General features: G+C 44.1%; 1 long non-coding RNA gene and 1 other non-coding gene across 2 annotated transcripts; one reads left to right on the top strand and one right to left on the bottom strand.

The window, feature by feature from the left end:
• Positions 1-7,475: 7,475 nt before the first annotated feature.
• Positions 7,476-7,548, bottom strand: trnar-acg (transfer RNA arginine (anticodon ACG)). Its single transcript has one exon. It is a non-coding gene; the product is annotated as a tRNA-Arg (tRNA).
• An 8,580-nt stretch (positions 7,549-16,128) lies between these two features.
• LOC115251042 (uncharacterized) lies at positions 16,129-20,660 on the top strand. The gene is made up of 3 exons (XR_003889597.1): positions 16,129-16,294; positions 18,963-19,047; positions 19,786-20,660. It is a non-coding gene; the product is annotated as an uncharacterized lncRNA (long non-coding RNA).
• Positions 20,661-21,554: the final 894 nt, after the last annotated feature.

The following is a 21,554-nucleotide window of genomic DNA, read 5'->3' as shown; positions in this document are numbered from 1 at the left end:
CCCACACATGATTTGTCTCTCAGCCACACATGACCATGGCTGCAGCGGCTACTTCCTGCACAAAGGCCGAAGTGGCTGAAGGGGTTAAAAGGGAACCCACCGACCCACATAAACAAGCACTCTCATTCATGGCCTCTGTTACTCCCTCATTGCTGAAGCCTGACTCACAAACATTCAAACACCACTGAAGAGCCCTCCTCTTTTCCTCTTCCAACACCATCACACTCCTTCTCCCACACAATTCACTCACTCCAGAGAAGCTCTTTCTTGTATCCTCCCCGGCATTCACACCCTGTCACCCCATGCACACCGAATCATTCTACACACAACATGTCTGTGTACACACTCTACACACATACACCCGGGAAGAGGGAGAGGAGGTCAGCATAACTCTTCTCTCAAGAATGCAGGAGAAGTTTATGTTGCTATTGGAAAGGGAGAGAGGCATCTTGTGTGAGCTCAGATGAGCAATTATCCTTTTCAACGTGCTTTTCCTGGGAACGTGCCTCCCACCAGTATTCCTCCTGGTAGCCGCAGGAATACGGCAACATTTTCACTAAACGGGTAAAAGTTGATCAGTCACTCCACAGGAATGTGTTATTTTTACCGTGACTATTTTTACCTCTCCCAGTAACAACACTGCACTTGCACACATAAAAGGGGGTTTTGAGGCGCTTTTACGTGGCCCCTGTTAACGGTGGATAGGGCAGTTGCGGGGGCCCGCTTCGTTTATGGTGCCCGCTGGCTAAGATGTGGTGACATTACATAAAGTAATGACATAACGTAGAGTAAATGAGATGTTATAGGCCAGCAGAGATCGAAACAAAAACAGAACTAATGGAGGCGTCTGTCTGCGGAGATTAATGAGAGTTACAATCTGTGTTTGAAGAGGCTGACTTTACTGTAAATCACGGTTTACCGGCTAACCAATTATTTTAATATTGAGTTTAACGCGCTGTGTAAACATCATGGCTTTAATCTTAAATGGGTTTCTCCATAAAACTAATAATCTGCAGTATACAAACCCAAATATATACCTTTATTCCATAGAAGTTTGCAAATATAGCTCAAGAAACCTCAGAATTAGAGACCAGTTTGATCTTTTTCCAGTCCAGATGCTGAGATAGATACCTGAGCGTTTGGTATAGGCCAATAATTAGTACCATTGCAATCCCAGTCCCACTGAGCATTGGATTTACTGCTTGAAAAACACTGCAAAAAGCTAAAAATAATGTCATTTCTTTCAGTGTAAATAAATTGCTATTGAAGTCCCTCCTCAGCACCTGAGAGGGACTCACATTTTTCCTCCACCTTCACAGTCCCTGAGAACAGAAGTCTCCCTTTGAGGGTTAAACTTTGGGAATGAAATCCTTCAGGCTCACTACAGAGGAGATTTTGTCAGCTGGGTGTGCTGGTGGGGTGCCAGTGAATGTGTCAGCAGAAAAATGTGTGAAAATCCCAAACCATTTCCCTCAAGAGTAGAGGCTATCACTCTGATCCTTAAATTAAAACATGTTGCAGGAAGAATGCGAAAGAACTTGCATATCAGTGCATGTACATACAATACCAAGTACATCTAGATTCCATTTAAAAGCTCATTGAATTGCCCTAGATGAGGTCTGCATGTTTGTGTTTGTGGAGGGAATATTGCTTTTTTGTCCTCTCCTCTTCCCCCGCTTCCCCTCTTCCTCCCCCTGACCATGTTTTTTAAAGATGGTTGGCAGACAGCGCTCAGACAAAATCCCCTTTGACAGGATGGGAGCCCTTATTTACTTTGCAGATAAGGATTGTGGGTAGTGGAGGGAGCGAGATGTGCTGGCATGTTGCTGCGTTTTCGGGAAGCTTCTGGGATGTCTGTGATAAGAGCACATTGTTGGGGTGGAGGTGGGGTGGGGGGGCCTAAACAGCCAAAGATTAAGTTGGATTTAGTGGCTTCAGATGTGATGGTGCAGATTACAGAAGTGCACAGCACATCCCCACTTTCTCCCACTTAACCCAGCAATATTAACATTCTTGGGTGTTTTCACCTGCCAGAGTCTATAGAGTGGTGGAATCGTGCCCACGCACGAGCGATTCTCAGCTGTCACGAGGTTTCATCCTGTTTACCCGTCATTCATCATCGCTCCTTGGGATCTGTCCAAACAGAACGGGGTCACGCAGCAGAAAACAGGCAGATCCTGGGTGGGAGAAAATGAAGGTTTTGGAACTCTGGGAGTGTGTGCGAGACATGTAAGAGTATAAATCATGATTAATGCGAGACTCGCGGAGGATTTAATTAAATTTTTAACACAAATTAAAATGACAAGTCAGTTCCTGAGAAGCAGCTAAGATCTGTAGGAAGCTGGCAGAGGCCAAACAATGTCACCATAGCAACAAAAACCTAAAGTTAGAAAGGAGTATAAATATGATCTTTGATTTCAGATGCTTTAAAGGGTGATTGAAAGTGATCTTCAAAATAACAACGTGCGTGTTGACAGCAGGTTCATGCAGGCACGACTGAAACCCTCACATCTCCCTAAATCTGATCCGTCTGACATCAGCCCTCATTAGAAACTCTTGGATTTCTTTTCATTTTGCTGATACCGTGTAACTTCCCTGGATGTTTCTCGGCAGAAATCATAACCCATTAATTTAACGGCCCATTTGGGTCATCGAATGTGGAGCACGCTGGCCCTGAAATCGCTCAAATGGGTTCCCAAGTGAGACAATGGGTTTTAAAATCCTGATAGCCTGCTCCTCCCTGCCTCCTCAAGGATGTTAAACATCACATCATCTGGATTACACCGACTTGAAGCATCCCCCAGTTATGATGCCTCCCATCTGTAGAACAGACTTCCTGAACAGCTGAGCTCTCCGAAGGCATCAAGTAGGCTTTGAAAACAGTATTGTTGACTTGCTTCAAATACGCTATTGCAGGCATCAGTTTGCAGCCTGTTGGAGCCCAACAAAAGACCTGTCAGAATCGGAGTACGCATTGATCTTCTGAGGGGGGTTAAGAAGGCACGACGTGGCGCGGCTGTGCCTGAGGTTCACTGTGTGAGTGAGAATTACAGCTGTGTGTGATCGCTGTAATTACAGAGATCGGAATCTTCTCTCAATTTATCATCGCTCGGCAATAAATCATATCGCTTAGCGATATGACTAATGAGTGTGTCAGGAGGGTGGGTGTAGATACAGGAGAATCCCAAGCTCTTTTATTAAACTTATGCATTTTATCTTCTGTGGATTTAAACATTATTGTGCGTACTGTAAAAATGGTGAGGTTTAAAATCGCTCTGGAAGCGGCTGAGATCTGAACCGCACCTTTATTTTTACAGCTCACCCCCACGTGCAGTCAGCACCGGGGCGCGAAGGTGTTGGAGGTTTTCAGACGAGTCACGTGCCGTCCAAACATCTGAAGTCTGCTCACCACAGGTTCACTCATCTGCCTCGTTCTGCGTCCTCCAGACAGTGTCTCCTCCTCTTCCTCTCTCATCCACCCGTCAGCATTCACTACACGCTCGTCACGCCTTGCTGGATTCAAGATTAAAACAAAAGGCTTTTCAGTCGTCTCAAACAGCCCGGTCAGACCGACTTTACGCCGATTCCTGTTGACAGACAGGGTGAGCAGCTGAGATGAAAACTCCTGCGAAGGATCTTCTGTCGGAACTCCAAAGCATGACTATCGTTACAGCGAGGCGGCCATCGTACCGACAGCACAGGTCATTTCCATGCCGCCCCACCAGACTCCACGATGCATTCTTGCTCCAGATTAAATAAATAGAAGGGGTGAGAGTGCGGAAGGGGAAGCTATAGGAGGTTTATTTATCCCTTCAAAACAAATTACTGTTTCCATTTCACAATGGAATCAAAATGCAGAGGGTGCGTTTGGTCAGCAGGGTTTCATTAACATCAAAGTCAGTCAGGTGCACGTCATAGTCAACAGATCAGCAATTTTTCTGCTTTGGCATCACGACCTCCATTTGATGGAACTTACATAATCGAGCCCTGTGACTCTGTGTGGATGTTTGAGGGGGATGATTATGCTGGTGAATGTTCCTATAAGCTACTGTATGTTGTTGACACAAGGTCAGCAGACCCTGATGGAAACAACAGCTTCATTTGGCTTTTCAGAAGTGCCTTTCTCTTCTGTTATATTATTGACCGGTGTTGCAGGCATCATTCGGGAAAAGGAGCTTTAATTTGGTGAGTTCTCACAGCGTCCGCCAATCAGTTAATGCCAATTATTTTTTTAAATCATGTGTTACAATGAAATTGGTGCATTATTGAAAAAATATGTTCATTTCGACCACACAGTTAATTGTAACTGCCTGTGTGTGCGCGTGCATTTTGAAATAAATGTGTCTGCATATGTGTGATTATTCAAAACACACAAAGCAAGACTCTAAAACAAAGCCAGAAGCGATCCAATCTGGCCATTGCTCTGTGTGTCAGGAGAAGTGACAAACGATTTCTCTCCTTGTGATCTTCGGGGCAGCATTCCTCCCTTTCCACAAGCACATGTGACCCCATCTTCCTGTTTCTGTTAATATACTGTCTTCTTCTGGATGGATCTTTTATCCCCTTCCAAATGTATCAGTTCCTCACCCTTGTTCCTCTGCGGTTGGCTCTGCGTGTCGTGTCGTGTGGCTGTCTTTCAGATGTCTCCCGAAGGTCTCTATAAGCAGCAGATGGCTATTGCAAGGCCTCTGCAAGTATGCGGAGCTAAAAAAAAATCGAGATCATGTGATGGAGTAACACCCAAGGGACGGCATAGGGAGAGAGTGATCTCATTACTTTTCCACACAAGTCACCTCCCTTGTTTAGGCTGCGTAAATCTGAAAAAGAAAACAGATGCTGAAAAGATTTAATGTGGAGTTGGTGAAGAGCCGGGGATGGGAATTCTTCTTGGTGGTTGCGCCCTTTAGCCAGACCCACACGGTCTCACATTAACAGACCTGTTTCCACACTGCAGATGCAACGTGCCATTACACATCTGGCAGAATGCACCACGGGCGCTATTGTCAATGGCAGCAAGTTCTTATAGTTCATTTAAGGGACCAGTGTCTACTCACTGAACTAATATTAGAACACTGGACCATAAAGAAGAGATTTTCCATTCATTCAAGTATAGGAGTCAGTTTGACTCTGCTGCCAGATGTCACGTCACCGCCTTCGCTACAACCGTAAAATTTTATTGATACCATTTTTTTTTAAGGCGAGCGGGACATAATTTATGATTTTCCATTCGAAAAACCCAACTAATTTTTCCACAAAAACAGGCTGCAAACCTTGAAAGACTACCAAAGCCATCTGATCCCATCCAGTTAAACCATTTAGATTATACAGTCTAGGGAAACAGGTGGACGTCAGTCCGTCGCGGATTTCTGTGTTTTCATCCAGCGGAAGACCAAATTTTGCGATTATGACGTTACAAAATGCTTTCTAGAAAGGTTCAAAGAACATTTGTTTGCAGGTCGTAAGTAACACTGAATTAATTAAACCATCACAGCAGATTTTTACTGCACTGCAGGCGACGCCCAATATCTGAGTACATGTTGATTATGTGTCGCGCTAAAAAATGAAGGATGCATCTTCCATTCAACCCTGACAGGGGAGGGAATAGAGTTTTACTACACACAGTAGTTCATGGACACACACATCTTACATGCAAATGTAATCATTGAGGGAGGGTGTCACACAGGAAGTATCCCATTGTTTGTGGTATATAAAAATTGAATAAACTAGTGTCGTATTTAACAGTTTAAACGTGACTATACTATCTTTTTTAAGCAAGCACAGAGAAAGAGAACTATTAAGCCGTAACCCCCCTGAAGGGAAAACAGTGAATCACTCTGGGATGATTTTGTTTCCGTTGTTAGTGCCACATCACCATTTCTGCAAGAAAACTACATTAGGAATGCAAATATTGTCTGAGGTCGACTGTGACACCATCTGGCTTTTATTCGCCAAAATCAGCTCTTCCAGGTTTGTGCATCCGTGAAGCCTCATCTTAGCCTCCCTTCCTTGATTTGGCGACCACCTGTGTGCCCACATGAGGTCATTCCATCTTTGATGTGGAGTTTTTTGGAATGGCTTCTCGTAAGTGGGAGCTCCTCAACCTGCTTTGATCGCTCTTTTGCTTTAAGGTGATGGAACAGTGTTTATGCAGTACTGTCTACCACCATTCTCTTCACAGCTGGCCTTCTGTTTCTCCCTAAAGCTTTGTCCTGAACTGTGAGAGGTTTGCTTGGCTCCTCTGACAGGTAAATCCTGACCTTGAACGACTGTACAGAGCCCGATCCACCAAGCCTTTATCTCTGTCTGTCACCACCAGTCTATGATGGCCGTGAGCTGAAATGGTTTCTAGCCCATAGACAGGTAATCTGACTGAAGTTGGGGGGCGCGGGCATGCGTGACTTTCGTCTTCACAGGCCGCCAAACTGTGTTTACACAGGGGAACAGAAAAACATACATGTGCACTGACAAGTGGAACTTTCATGTGATGTAATGTTGAGTTAATGGGTAAAACAAGTGTCCCAGTGTGTGAAAACGCGGCATGTGTGAGGCACCTTCAGCAGCTGTGAAAGCCACACGCGTGCTGCACTTGTGCACAAGTACAAAGACATACACAAACCACATGTTAGAACAAGAAACAAGTGCCCGGGTTCCACACAGCGCTGGAGGCGAGGAGAAGACTCAAAACCAGGACTCCTGTGTTGACACATTGTGAATAAGGTGTTAGAGTTTAAGGTAGGCAGGAACAGTCACCCACACACCTGCATATATTGAGTTACCGGCACTCTTTTCTCTTTATCACCCCCTCCCAAAAACCCCCACTGTTGGCTCTTGGCTGTTTTTTTGGAGACAAACACTTGAATAGGTCTGTGTTCTCCAGCAAAGATGGGAAGTATCTATGCATGCAAAGCCCCTATTCATCATTTTCAGTCAAACTGTGTTGTCTGGCCAAACCCCAAAAACCTTGGAGATGAACCATTGAACTCCTGTAAAAGGAGTCATCTCTTTGCCATGGCTCAGTAAAACGAGTCACTGCACTTAAAGTGCGACTAATGCCCCCACTCCAAGTGAAGCAAAGCCCCTGTTGGCTGAACACAATAGACTATGTCACTGCTTGTAGGTAAATGATGGGGTTGTTGTCAGTGGAGGAGATGCATATGAAAGGAATGCATGTTAATATATGTTTTGTGTCAACAGAGAACTGTTTCTTCGGAAAAATTGAAATACAATTGTGAGTTTGTGGGGATTCTGGTTGCATGTGAAGCAATACAGAGATGTGAATCCATCACATGAAAATCATACATTGATGGTGTGTGGGAAATATTAGCAGGATGCTAATGGGTAATGCTGGAGTTTTCGTCATGAATCGTGTGTTGCTGGAGTTAATTCGGCAGTGCAAAGGAAATATTCCGGCCTCTTCCACCCCGATTTCTAAATTTTTCTTTGGGCTTTTGGAGTGCAACACCGCAAAAACTATGCGAGCCAGCCAGGAGTCGAACCTAGAATCTTCTGATCCGTAGTCAGACGCGTTATCCATTGCGCCACTGGCCCTTTGGAAGCTGTCAAATCATGCATGAACTGAGTCCTGGATTTGTGAGGCACGCATTGTTAATGTACACCAAGTTCAACATTTTTGGTTAGCAGGCATGCTTTGTGCAATAACTACTGTGCCCTAACACACTTAGAGCCATGTCTTTAACAGGACATTTTAAATATGGTGTAATTTTACATGTACTCTCCTTTGGAGGGTCACGAAGCAACAGCATCTTAAGGGTAAGAAATTACATGATATAATAATAAGGCATTGCTCCCATTCCAGTTCCATGGTCATGGCAGCTGCAGTAAATGGTCATTTTCCATCCCAAACAGGCCCAGTGGTGATAAACACAAAGGCTTTTGATCATAGGCTGAACCACCAATAGAAAAGTTTGATCTCTGCTTTGAATTTATTGGCGAGATAACCAGTAATTTGGAGACATTTCTCTGCATCCAAAATTGTCAGCCTCGCTGTGGTGTGGCACTGCATAAAAAGGACGGAGGCACAGCTATGAGAAATCATTGTCTGAATACATAGGTGGAATTTGCCTCCATCAATTTGTGCACTCATTACCCCTGTAGAACTTGATCCAGTCAGTCCAGGCCAAAGCTGCGGGCTGACCAACCAGCATTATTTCCCTAATGGTCCCACCACGAGCATGTCTAAAGAAATAATAATACTCTGTTGCATATTAAAGGAACTGATGTGGAAAATGATTGGCCCATCTTTGAGTTTTAAAGGTCACATAATAGCACAAACAAAAGCTGCTCACCAGAGGAAGGGAAACGAGCATGAGGCTGAGAGTTTCTGGCCTAGTTCTGAACTGGTCCCCATTAAACCGGAGCACTCATCTCAAGGGCACCTGGCCTCAATGTTTATTGGTCTTCGTAAAGACGAATGTACTCGCGTGTATATGAATGTAAGTTTGCACCCCTGTGTACTTTTTCCACGCGACTTTGAAACAGATATTATGGGTCTACTGAGGAAGAGCCAGCGGAGGAATTTACTTTTTTCTCCATTTGAATGAGATGTGAGTGATGTAGCAGCCAGGGAGTTGGTGCTGAAGAAAAACTCTACAGTCAAATTCAATTACATTAAGTGGACCAGACTCAAAATGGAGAGGGTCTGTTTCGAATCGGGCTCGCTTCAGCTCACAGAACACTCTTTTTACCATGCTAAAGGTAACGCGAGCTCAGCGGCCGTCCCAAGATTAAGACTTTTACAGACAAAAAAAGGCCATAAGCAGTCAGTATTTCTAGCTCACCACGGTCGTGACACTAGAGATGGAAATTGATCACTGACTGCAGCAGCGACAGAAGCTTCTAAGAAAGCGTCCTCCCAGACTTCTCCATAACCAATGGAGGCTTAGACGGACATGTGTCATAAAGACCACCTCTGAGTAACATGGTATGCTCTTCCTACATCTGCCTGCTTCAACAGGCCCTCAGACATGATGATATGTGTAGTATTTCCCGGGAGACCACAGTGTATTTACGTTCGTCCCTCAAATGTGGCGTCGGCTCTGATCTTACCTTAGCAAACACGGAGGGAAACAGTTGAGTAAATTACATAATGAGACTGAGAGCTGCAGAGTTTGACCCAGTTTAAGCAAACGTGATCCCAGGATCCTTCGTGCGCTGCGACGGGTCGAGATGAACGGGCTATTCCTTTAATGTGGAACAGGGTCGGGGGCCTCAGATACTTCAAATGTTTTGGATTCAGCAGAACTGTGACCTCCCTTCAAAAGACTGCAAAGCTGAGTCCCCAGTCACACACCCACGACCACGGGGAAAGCGAAAAGTGGGCTCTGTCGAACGGCCCAGTGGTTCGCTCTTTCTCCAGCACGTGAGACAAAGTGGAAAAGCATGTGGGGCTCTGCTCATATTTTCTGGCAAGTTTTGTTGTGTGTTTCATGCATTTTACATGGGAACCTCGCGTGTGCGCAGAATTCACATGCAGTCCTGTTATGTGTCGAACCGCAGCACCGAATGCTTTTTATTCCGTGTTTATGTGTGGGTTTGAAATGTGCATCGTCTGTTTTCTTCATTTTCCGTTCCCTTCTCTCCCCTTGTTCTCTGTAATGTCTCCCACTGTCAGTCTGCCCACTAGGCCAGCATCTCTGGACCTCGGCCATGAAGAGGCCACTTTCTGGCTCCAGTGGTGTGTGCTGAAAAATCCCTGCTTGAACTCAGTGGACCCTCCAGCTACATGAGACTCAAGGATTGTTGTTTGAATACCACTGTTAAGGACCAAGAACATTATAGAAAGTATAAAAATAGCGTGCTAAGCTTTATCAGATTTACAGAATCAGGTAATACTACAGGTAAACATTTTACTGGATGATAAATGAGAAATGATGCTAAAAGTTTGTGTCCTTTTATAAGGATGACCCCCATCTGCTCTTAAATTGAAGCAGAAATGTTCAGAATGGGCTCCACCAGAGCAGGATTCAGGTGCAGCCAGACTCTGCGTAGTAGCCATCAATAGGAAAACAGCTTCATAATATAACAGAAACCCTCGCTGGGAAAAATGAATTTGACTTTAGAATTTGGCCTGAGTGCCGGTGATGGATGCGGGGCTTATTCTGACGGCGCTGCTAATGAGCGGAGGGAGATCAAGATGTTTTTGTAGTTTGAGGAGTCCTCACGTAGTTCATCTTTATTTAAAGACAGCTATTCCCAAACTTCAAAAGCAATTTGAAGGACAATTCTTACATTGTGGTTCGTGGTACAGTGTGGTATTTGCAGAATGTTAAATCCAAACTAAGTGTGGAGTTTGTGAGAACTTTCAAAAGGATTTTCTGCACCATGACAAATGTTTTGAATTTTTTTTTTAAAATGATGTCAGTTTTTATTCCTGTAATTTGTTTTCTTTTTCTATTTCAATGTACAAGTGCAACTTTTAGAATGATGATGTGGAAGCAGGAGTATAAACAAACCTTAAGAGCGTTTTTTTCCATTAGAAAAATGTTATATATTAAGCCTTGAACTTTGAAGGACCCTATTTAATCTTATCAAAACATTAGGACTATTATTCAATGGCAAAATTATAATGTCAACCGAGACACGCTCACAAAAAACAAATTCATTCATTCGGGGAATACATTAGTCATCGAGAGTCCTCACAAATGATAGAAAACTTAAAATGTGTGTGTGTGTGTGTGTGTGGGTTTGTATTCTTTTGCAAGCTATTTAGTAAGGACAAGCCCATTTTAAGTGCAAAATGAGGACATTTATTGAAGGTGAGGACATTTTGTCAAGTCCTCATAAGTTCATTGGACTGATTAAGAGTTAAGATTTGGTTTGAAGTTGAAGGGGAGACCTGACTTTAGTTTAGGGTAAGATCAGGCTAAGATCAGGCTAAGATCAGGCTAGGATCAGGGTAAGATCAGGCTAAGATCAGGGTACACATCACCAACTGTCCACTAAAGTCATCCATAAATAAAAATTTACATTTAAATGTATGTTATAGCAGACGTAATCCCTCCACCTCCTTCGCTCTTTATTTCCTGTAGTTTATTTTGTTTCCGCTACATCCACAGGATTGTCATCCATGTCAATTTCTACTACGCCTCATAACAACATTACAATGTCTACATGGGAAATAGTTTTCACAAACTAAGTGCACCAGTAGGTAGAAAAGCATCATGGAAAATTCTTCTACTTTTGTTAGCTCCAACAAGCTACGTTGCACCTCAGTCCCCAGTGTTTACAGGGCCCAGTAGGAGGAAGCTGGTCACCATCGTGACGAGGAAATCTGCTGCATCCTATTGACTTTCTAAGAGTGACAGAGTAAATATAAAGCAATGTTGACAAGCGCAGATCTCACCAGGATTGATGCACAACTGTAAATCAGTCTAGATGTGTGGCGCTGGTCCAAAGCTCACATCTGCAACCAGGAAACAAATGCTTTTCTAATAACAGTGAAAATAGCAACCAAGGTGAAACAAGTTCACTGTATAGTACAAAGTTCAAGCCCATAACTCTCCCAAACCTCCTCACAGGTCATGATTTTTAGGCCATGTAGAGACGAGGAAGCCATAAAACCACGAAGTGCTTCTTTTCTTCCCCCCGAAGGATTTCTTTTTCGCAGGAGCTTTTGTTGCTCGCTGAGCAGGGTTCGGCGGTGGCGGCAGTGGTGCAACGCTGATGGAGAGGGCCACCTGAACAAACCCAGCGTGAAACCACGCAGCCGGGACAGACAAGCCCAGTGAAATTTATGACCCTCCTCCCCTGCTTTCCCACACTGAGGCCTCTCATCGCAGCTTCTGGATCTACCGAATGAACACATTTTGTCACCTCTATCCAGCTTTCCTTCCTCTCCCTTCCCTGCTCAACATTCCCATCCTTCTTCTGAATGTCCATTTATCTTCCTCCATTCCTCTATTTGCTATCTCTTCTCCCCTCCATCCCCAGACAATCTGGCCAGCTGCTCATCCAGACAGTGTCTACAGTCATCCAAGAAATGCTGAGTCGCATCTCAAAAGCAACATGTAGGTGTTTTTCTCGCCAGCGGCAAATTTGTCTCTTCTCTGTGCAGCATCCCTCAACTAAATGTGACCTGAAAACACCCTGGCAAGACAGGCTAAATACGATTCTGCAGATGAGATTAAATATAGCTTTGAGGGGGCTGCATTGACAGGAAAGCTAACAAATGAAAAACACACTCCTGGACTTTTACACTCATTGTTTTTTATTTCCTTCTCCACCAAGAACTGTAAACATTTCTGAAGATTGTGTTAAATAAAATCAAAACCACTGACTATAAAGATTTACTGAAATAAAAATCACTAGACAGGGGTAAATGTTGTAATAACAACCCACAAGACAAGGGCTAATAAAACCAAATGAAGTGTGCAGCAAATTAGCCTTGCTTTGCTGCAGATATTGCATTAATTAATCCCTAGCTTGCACATTTTTCCCCTCAATGCTGTTTTTTTGCTTTGTTGGCCAAGACACAATGATGGAAGGAAAAAAACTAAACCCCCACCCCTTTTTCCAAAGGAGGAAATTTGTTAAACGACATTATGCAGTCATGCATATTTGCCTTGGAAGTTGTGAGTCTATCTTACTTATCATTAGCTTTGGAGAAAAATGTCTCCCGAAAAGTTTACATAGCTGCGGTTCTGTTGTTTTTTCGAGTTCCAAGGTAATTGGTGAGATCAGTCAAAAACAGCATTCCCGTCTACTTAACAAAGGAAGACTTCGATTATTGGAATTAGTGGCTGGAAATACATGAAGCAGCGTTGTACTCAGAAGAACAATTATGTCATTTTTCTGGACAATGCTGAGTAAATTTTTGGGTCTTGCGTTCCTGTTTTATCCTTATTAGGAATGCCTTCCCTGCTCATTGCAGAGACGTGTGATGCCATCTGTGGGAGACCTGAGAGCTCGGAGATGGACGTGTTTACTTGACAGTTAATCACCATGTCTGATGCGGCCTCTCTGTACGTGTGAGGGGGGAACTGCTGGCTTGATGCAGTCACCGCGATCTAATGAGGTGGTTTAGCTGCAGCAATGCGCCTTCAGCCGCACTCTGTAATTCGGAGGCACTGACTCAATGGCTGCCCTGGCCAGCCTGCGTCACAAGTACGTTTGTCCTTATTCGCGATGTAACCCGCAACCCCGAAACATGTCGAATAGCTGCTGCAGAACCGGGTACTAGTGGGCTGTCAGTCAGTGTGGTGTGCGGTTTTAGCTCAAGAATGGTCAGAGACACAAAAAACAACAAAAAAATTACGGTTTGACCAATATTTGTGGGGTATGCGTCAAACCTCCCATGCCAAACGGGTGTAGAATTCGCTGTACACACATCATATCCATAAGGTGGAGCAACTCTTACTCTCTGTCCTTTTGGTGCAGGAGTGCTGTTGTTGGCAGCAGCTCTCGCTGTAGCTCCACTCTTTGCTAATGGTTAAACAGCATGCCGATGCCACCCTCCCTAATGATAGGCTAGCTTTATGCCATTGAAGTGGATCTGTTTAGAGACATCAAGCACCTCCCAAAGCATCTGGGGTGCTGTGAGGACGCAACGACAGACACATGTGCACTAACAAACGCTCAAGCAGAGAAAGCTTGAAACACAAACCGCAACGTCTCTGTTTAGGGTTTACAGTATTTATCTTCCCAAAGTATTCCTTTTCCGTTGCCACTCTCACTCTAATTGATACATTTATGTTGTCCAATTGTTTATGGCTGTTAATGTTTGCTTGCATATTTGTGTCTTTTTCTCTGCATTTGCATCTTTCCAGCAGTTTCAGAAAGGAAATTTTAAACCCATTCGACTCTCCCTGCACCAGATGACTAAAAAAACCAGCAAACAGAAGTTTCCTTTTCTTAAAACGGGACAATGACCATAAAGCCGTTTACATATTTGTTTAGCAATATTATTTGGACAATAAAACTGTGAGTCAGTATGTGCGACGCATGCTGGGCCTCTTTTTATGCTTCCCAGGAGACAGCTAAACTGTAAGAGAACCTCCACCTATTCCCCCAAGAGTTGGTGTTTTGGAGGTAAAAGTCCATAAAGTGAAGGAGAATTTCATACACATCATCCATCATTTCTATTGAATAAAACTTAAATATGTGAGATTGTATGGAGAAAAAAAGAGTGCTGACTGGAGATGCAGGGAGAGTTCCTCACTTTCAGATATTCGTGGATTCTGACGCACACTCTCAGAAGTCAGCAGCTGGATAAGGTTTTGCCCCTAGGCAGGGCCACTTCCACATCTACTCAGCAGAAAGACTTGGAGCTACCAGACGAGAATACATCTTTTCTTTGATTCCTTGTGTCACCTGTTGCAAAGGAACTGTCTCTTGGTCGGCTTGTGACCGCAACCAGAGGTGAAATCTGTAAGGGCCACTGAGATTCCAGGCTCCACCTGCTTGAGGAGCCTCGGAAAGGTCTTGAGATAAACGCCTGGTAAAACCTTATCCGACCACGTCTCCGTGTATCAGTGCCAGACCTGCAGCTGGAATTCACCCTGCTGCAGAAAACCATCAGTACAAGCCGAGACATGTACTTTCATTGTTGATTGTCTGTTGTGTGTGGATGGAGAGGACATACCAGACATTCCACAATGGCAATAATGCCTAATTGAAAACGAGGGATAAAGCCAGGATTCGTTGAGTGATACCTGGGCAGCTGGGGCTGAGAAGGTGGAACTGGGAGGTTAAAGACTCTTAATAAAGTGCTGACATCAGGTTAAAAGTAGGCAAAGAGTAAACCTGGCCCAATTTCCTACTCAGACTCTTGTTATTAAGCATATTTAGGTTGCTTCATTTGCCACTTCAGTGGTTTTGCTCAATTTTTCCAGTAAGTGAATGTGTATTCAACACAACCGTTACTTGGTTCTGATGTTTTTACTGTATAACATCAGCATATTGTCACATTGTTGTTGTAGGTGTACATGATGGGGAGCCCAGATGTCACATTGGTACAGTCTCTACATTTGTTTGAATTTGGAAAGCCTTTCCAGGATGCTGGTTTAGGCACTGGCCAAACACCATCTGTGCAGATCCAGAACAGATAGCAAAGGAACCCTCGCCCAGACGGACACAGAACACAATGTTCTGTGGAACAAATGCAATGGGGGGATTTGTTTATATGTCTACAGCGATCGCCCACAATTGCATTTCCCAACCGTTTGACGTATGTCGAAACGAGGCCTCCTCACGATAACTTGTCACATTGGATGTGTTCCGTGTTTTGAAATGTTCGCTAAAACATTTTTTCAGCTGAATGGAAATATAAAATAACACAGTGTTCCAGGAGGAAACGAGAATCTTGGGGAGCTTGAATAGGCCTCTTCAGTAATATGTAAATGTGCTCAAATCTAATATTTTCATTTCCAAAGGCATTCAAATGATGTCAAAATGTATTAAAGCATGTGTATTCTGTTAGCTAGGTGAGGTAAAACCGTCAGTGTCAGTGACTTATTTCATAACACTGCTTGATATGCCTGCCCGAAGCATGGCCTGTCAATGCAGAACACTCCATCTGTTATGAACAGTCACGTAACACCACCGACACACAAAACCGGTGCATGGCTTGTGGTCTGGTATGTCCAGTTTGTCGGACAATCTTTCTCAAATTCGCACGTGTTCGATATGATTCCATTGCTTCTGCTGGTGAGCAAAGAGCACGCTGAATGCACGGCTCATTAAGCGGAAACACAGAGGCAATTATAATCAATTAAAAGCCTGTTAGGAGACCCAATGGGCGTCCTGCTGAGACAGATCCTGCAACATGACACTGGAGAAGAATGCAGGAGATGGGAGATCCAGGCCGCACACATAATGTGGTCATTAGCGGTTACAGGGAAACAAATGGGGAAACAATGCTACACAATGTTCTGATGCACTTCCATTGACCTGAATGTAAACCTCTGACAGGCTGAAATTGTTGGTCACCTTTTAATTTCCGTCTGTGAGTGGGACTTGGTTAACTGGCAGGGCTCAACAACATCCTCCATTGTTCTTCTGATGTACTCAGACACACTGTCCCGTTGTCATAAAAACATGGAATTCTGTTGGAGCCCAAATGAAGCCTGCAGCTTTAATAACAGAGCAATTTTCAAAGCTACGTAATAATAAGCCAATGCCCACAGCCGACGGTCTCTGACATGCGTCTTCAGACATCTGGATGCTCTTCAGATTGGTCTCCCAAACACGGTGCGGTCAATTCAAAATGAGCCTGCTCCAGCAACAGAAGAGGCTTTTGTCTTGCTGCCTGAAAGACTTCCAGGACAACCATTTTAAGGTAGGTCTCACAACTTGGGGCTCGTTTTGCTCCTGGACAACTTAATGCGAGCCAGATTTCAGGCACTTTGTGGAAAATATAGATCTCATGATTACTAACAATTGACCAATTCATTTGAGACCCCCTTTGACATGGCGTATGTGCAGCTGCATTTAGGACTGCGGTTATTGTATATGTTTGATTGTCTGTGTGAGTGTGTGTGTGTGTGTGTGTGTGGGGGGGGGGGGGGGGGGATTGCCTCAAAGTCTCCTACAATAATAAATCAAAAGAGGCGGGTAGCTTTTAGATCCCAGTGGGCCCCATGTTTAAAGAATGGATTGGCACTCGATATGAGCACTGATTGAACCACTGAGAGGGTGTTTGGATTAGAATTAACCTATGCAATGCAGACATGAAGTTCAGGCTCAAGTGTGTGTGTGTTTGTGTGTGTGAGTGTGTGTCCCAGCCAGCACGCTCTTGTAAATGCAGTTTGGAGATACAGGACAGCATCATTAATTCCAGCCCGTGTCGAGCTGGCTGCCCATGCATTTAATGACAATAAAGAAAACAAAGGTAGAGTGAAAAACTGCTGAAGGCCCAGCTCACTTCTCCCACTGTGGGGGTCGTCTCAAACCCAGATACTTTTAGATGTGCTGCCACAATATCTGTTTTGGAAATGAGGCAATGATGTAGCTATTCTGGATTTGGATGAAGGGCTCATGCAAAAACAAGAAGGATTCCAGGAATGTCAGAAAAAATGGAAACTGATTCCTGATCCCTTCAGCAGTTCTGTACTCTTATACAGAACCACCCCCACCAATAAAATAGGATATAAAGCTACTTCCCCTGAAAGCTCATGGTTACCTGTATTAAAGGTAGTAGTTTGAAGTCACGCATCTTCGCAGCATAAGTATTACCTTAGAATTGGTGCCAATTTGATTTTTATGTGTGAGGCAGGAAGATGAAAAGAAGAATCATGTCTGCCTGGTGAACCTGGAGACAGAAATCCTACCTCCCAAGAGAGATGTGGAAGCAAGTGGGGGGGGGCAAGTCTGGCTATGTGAAGTTCAAAAACATGCCTGTACCTCCAAAATCTCTAATCACCATTTCACAAGTCAAATCTTGTATTTAATTGTTCAACACAAATTGGAAGTCAGGTTGAGTAGGAATTTAACCATCACTCGATACGCCTGCAGTGGGTGTACTTGTACGAGCAAATAAAACTCACAATCAAGGATCCAAAACGTGTTGACATGAGATTCTCTTTTTTTCCTAAAAAAAAAAGGATGAAAAACATAGATTTCATCTGATAGTCTGGACTCTTGTTTTCCCTAAATCTTAAATAGTTTGGCCAGGAATGCCTAAATCACGGCACAGAATTGTGAATAACAGCCCCCCCGGGTCTCTTGGGAAATATGAAACTTCTGCTCGAGTCACTCTGCTGAACAGTTATACCCCTTTCAGTGTTTGTATTTCAATATTAATAACAGAAGGTTCTTATCTCTGCAAGGGCTCCTTTGCATCCAAAAGTAAACGACATTCCAACAGCATCCAAAATGGTGCCATTTTAACCCTTAACGGATCGCCTGTTGGCGTGCGATTCCTTGAGCCCCCTGTAACATGAGGCAAGACCGCATGAGGAGTGCGATGCTGTCGGCTGAGGTATTTTTTCGGCGGGGAGAAGCATGTATAATGTATTCCAGACATTTGGGCCGCGCACAGGTTTTCACCCTGCTACCTATAGGCATCAATCCTCTCACCTTTCACCAGAACAATAAACCCACTGCCGCCAAAGGAGAGCCCATCTTGAACCGCCCAAACCACCTTTTACCAGGATGCCTGAGGAGAGCGAGCACAAGGAGGTCTGCTGGGATTGAATGGCTGCCTAAACACTCTCTTTGACCCACAAGCATCAAACCTTGACCTAAAATATAAGACCTTGTTTCCACATCCACACTTTCAAGACTTATAACTTCCTGCTATTGACCTTAAGCACACCCTCAGGGCAATAAATCTCTCACCTATCTCCAAACACATCCCCTGCCAGTACATGACCACTTGGATGATCACCTCATATAAAGTTATTTCTGGTGATTCGTCTACATGGAGGTTTAAGCTGGTTTAATGTCTTGCATAACTGAGATGATACTCAGGTTTCTCTCTTCAATGAGACCCAGATGGAAGATGATTCTTTTCTTTCTTTTTTTTTAAACACAGCCCTACGGGATTGCATTCTTTTCTCTCCCTCTCCTCACTTTCCCTCCTTTTCCACCTATCTTTATGACAGCAGATTAGGCACAAACCATCAGGTTTGAGGCAAAATTGCAAAGCAGCTGTCTTCTTGTGTCATTTTGATGTTTTTTTCTTTTGTGGTCCCTTGTTTTTTTCCTTTTCTTTTGGCTCGCTCACCTGGCCAGAGGCAGTTTGGGGAGGCAAGTTGATGTTAGCCTTTCACTTGAAGTCCGTCCATCCGCTCAGTCTTTCTTAAACTGCTGTCAATTCACAGCAGACTGTCAGATTGTCCCCTGCGTGAGGCGAATGCTCCCACTTGGCCTTCATTTAGAAGGAATGCAGGGGTGGAAGCGTTTCTCCACGTGTGATGCTGTGCATGTCTGAGCCTACCCTCTCTGTTCTTCTATTGTTCTTTCTTTCATCCCTCTATTTTTTGTTTTAATTCCTCTCCTCCAAGGTATCTGATCCACCCTCATACATTCTTCTCACCCTGCCCAGACAGCTTTGAACTGAGCCACATGAGACAGAGTCAGCAGAAGCTGGTAAGTCCTACGAAGCTGCATTGTACCTTTTCTTTTGTAAAACCTTGTATAAAACACCTGCAACAGGACTTCGGTATGACAAGAAACATTGGGGTACAGCTCAAAACAGAACTTTTCAAACAGCAACGCTATCCACACCTATCCTGAGTCTTAATTGGGCCTCCTAAGATGAGGACCAATGTTGTAAGCCCGGTCCATGAACTAGCATATTGTCCCATTCGTCACTCTCCACATGCTGAGCATCGGTCGGGCGATGTGGGCGTTGCCCCCTTCCCACATACCTGAGAATGACTAAAAATTCCCTGAATTAACCCCATTTCCGACCTAAATTATGGGCATGTTGGTAATTATTCATCAGCGTTCAAAGAAAGTGATGCTTTATCAAACTTTTGGTAAGAACATCTGGATAAATGCTTCACGCTCCCCTTCTCCTCTGTGAATACGGTGGCCTGAAAACAAGCATGCCAAACTCTGCAAGGTCATGTTCGCCGGCCAATTTCTCACCCAGCTACCCCCCGGAGACCTCGTCCTCATTTAGTTTCTGAGAACTGCAGATGGAAGTTCAACTCCTGACCTAATTTAACATGGTACACAGATCGACATTGTAGGCCTTTTTTTTTTTTAGAGACACAAGCCTCAGCGGTGGGGGCTGTAGGTTGGATGCAGTGTCGCATACCTCAGTGTATGCAAGGAGTAACCTTTCACCTCTCAAGCTCTGGACTGCCTTTGTCTTTTTAGAGGCCGAAACCAGATGTCCGGAACAGGAATCGAGTCAGCAGAAAGACTAAATGGATAAAGAGAGAGCTGTGTGAGGAGGTGAGACGGAGACGTTCTGCAGAAACATTTTGTTCAGTCTCTAAATCCGAAGATTCGTTCTGAAGGTGGATGCCAATTCCCAATCCCCCTGCTGCACCCCCCATATGGCTGTAAGACCTGGGGCAGGATTTATTTATATTTTCAAATTATAAGTCTGGCAGGCAGCAAAGGAATAGAGCAAGAACAAGACAAAGATGAAGAGCGAGACGAGAAAACAATCCAGCTTCTATCTGGGGATTAAACAGCTTCTATTCTAATCAGGCCTGGAGAAGAAAAACACAGACAAGAGCCATCCGAAGAGGAATGTGTGGAAGTCCAGTCTTTAAAAAAATAAAAGTCTCCACTATCTACTCTTTTGTCACAAAAAACTGTAGTTTTAGGTTTCTCTTATGTTCTAGACCTTTAACCCTTTGCAACAGTGAACCCCCCCCCAAAATGGCACATTTTTCCTTTATTTGTGCACAGAAGACATGAGAGAACCTCTGAGAGAACCTGTAAGATTATTGTTGCTGGCCGAGGCCCTTAAAATGAGATGACATGTTATGTTTCCTCTGGTTCTGGGACTTTTAAAAAAAATAAGAACTTTGGAATACTCTCATGTAAATATGAAAATCTCCATTCTGCATGTACAATGTCCACAGTCCCTGTTTATCTATTTTAGCAGTCATGCTGAACATTTATGAAGCTAATACAGCGGGTGTAAGAATAAAAAATACTCAAAAGGACAAACAAACAACTAAAAGCACAGGAAACCAGAGAAGGTATCTGAAAGATTTTAAAATGAGCCTGGAAAGAAATTAAACCATATGTAAATAACAGCTGCATTTGTTTTATTCTCATATTTTTGCATGTTGATCTGAGTGTAGAAAAGCAGTGATAAACTTTACACTCTCCTTGAAATCATCCACGTTCAAACACCATCACTGTCAGAGGTGTGGACAAGACACAATGATGCTTATCAGCTATTACTCATGAAGAAACACACACACGCACACACACACACACACGGTGTCATGTTCCAACAGGTGACTCTGTGCACCGCCAGGTATTACATGCTGTCGTTCTGCCATTATATCAGATTTTTTTAGAAGAGGTCAAAACATTCTTATAGGCTGATTCACAAGTGTAAAAACGTTATACAACTTGGAAATAAGTAGCCTGCCAGGAACGATCAGGACAAGGCATCAAATCAAGGGCCTATAAATCAGTTTAAGACCCTGGCCAGGCCCAGACAGGTGTGAGCAGCCTCCCAGGTGCACCTCCACGGGCCACGAAGCGCCAGTAAACAGCAGTCAAGGTCGGTAATGACAGGCTGCTGTTGTCAGAGAGCCGTGCACGCTCACACGAACCCTCGCACAGCAGCACAATCAGTTATAACTCAGGGGGACAGGCAAACCTCGCAGTGTTTCATCAGAACAAGGTCGGACTCTTTTTCCTTGTGTCTGTCTCTCTAGATGTTTTCGCACCTCTCCACGGGTCAAAACAGCCGCTGTGCTGTTACACAAGCATGTCTGCGGACCCGCTGACCCTGGCCGACCCGTAAAGAACGGTCCAAAGGGCAAGAAAACTTTGACAAAAGGAAAAAAAGAACGGCAAACCAGACGTGTTTTTCTGTCATCCGTGCGGGCATTTCCCATGACAACAGTTTGAGTCAGACTCCACCTCGTAAACGGGCCTCGTGTTTGTCTGGC

Source organism: Takifugu rubripes, chromosome 9 (genome assembly GCF_901000725.2).
Source record: "Takifugu rubripes chromosome 9, fTakRub1.2, whole genome shotgun sequence".
In the NCBI taxonomy this organism is placed as follows: Eukaryota; Metazoa; Chordata; class Actinopteri; order Tetraodontiformes; family Tetraodontidae; genus Takifugu; species Takifugu rubripes.
This window is presented reverse-complemented; position numbering and strand designations above follow the sequence as displayed.